Source organism: Callorhinus ursinus, unplaced genomic scaffold (assembly GCF_003265705.2).
Source record: "Callorhinus ursinus isolate GAN/ISIS: 27379988/994484 unplaced genomic scaffold, GSC_fseal_2.0 scaffold116, whole genome shotgun sequence".
Classification (NCBI taxonomy): Eukaryota; Metazoa; Chordata; class Mammalia; order Carnivora; family Otariidae; genus Callorhinus; species Callorhinus ursinus.
In genome coordinates, this window is record NW_027397178.1 from 376649 (window position 1) to 377512 (window position 864).

The window sequence follows — 864 nt, forward strand, 5'->3', positions numbered from 1 at the left end:
AAGGGAAGCAAGGGCAAAAATGAACTATTGGGATTTCATCAAGATAAAAAGCTTTTGCACAGCAAAAGAAACAGTCCACAAAACCAAAAGACAACCGACAGAATGGGAGAAAATATTTGCAAATGACATATCAGATAAAGGGCTAGTATCCAAAATCTATAAAGAACTTATCAAACTCAACACCCAAAGAACAAATAATCCAATCAAGAAATGGGCAGAAGACATGAACAGACATTTCTCCAAAGAAGACATCCAAATGGCCAACAGGCACATGAAAAAGTGCTCAACATCGCTCGGCATCAGGGAAATCCAAATCCAAACCTCAATGAGATACCACCTCACACCCGTCAGAATGGCTAAAATTAACAAGTCAGGAAACGACAGATGTTGGCGGGGATGTGGAGAAAGGGGAACCCTCCTACACTGTTGGTGGTAATGCAAGCTGGTGCAACTACTCTGGAAAACAGTATGGAGGTCCCTCAAACAGTTGAAAATAGAGCTACCCTACGACCCAGCGATTGCACTACTGGGTATTTACCCCAAAGATACAAATGTAGGGATCCGAAGGGGTACATGCACCCCAATGTTTATAGCAGCAATGTCCACAATAGCCAAACTGTGAAAAGAGCCAAGATGTCCATCGACAGATGAGTGGATAAAGAAGAAGTGGTATATATACACAATGGAATATTATGCAGCCATCAAAAGGAATGAGATCTTGCCATTTGCAATGACATGGATGGAAATGGAGGGTGTTCTTGAGCAAAATAGTCAATCAGAGAAAGACATGTATCATATGACCTCACTGATATGAGGAATTCTTAATCTCAGGAAACAAACTGAGGGTTGCTGGAGGGGTTGGGG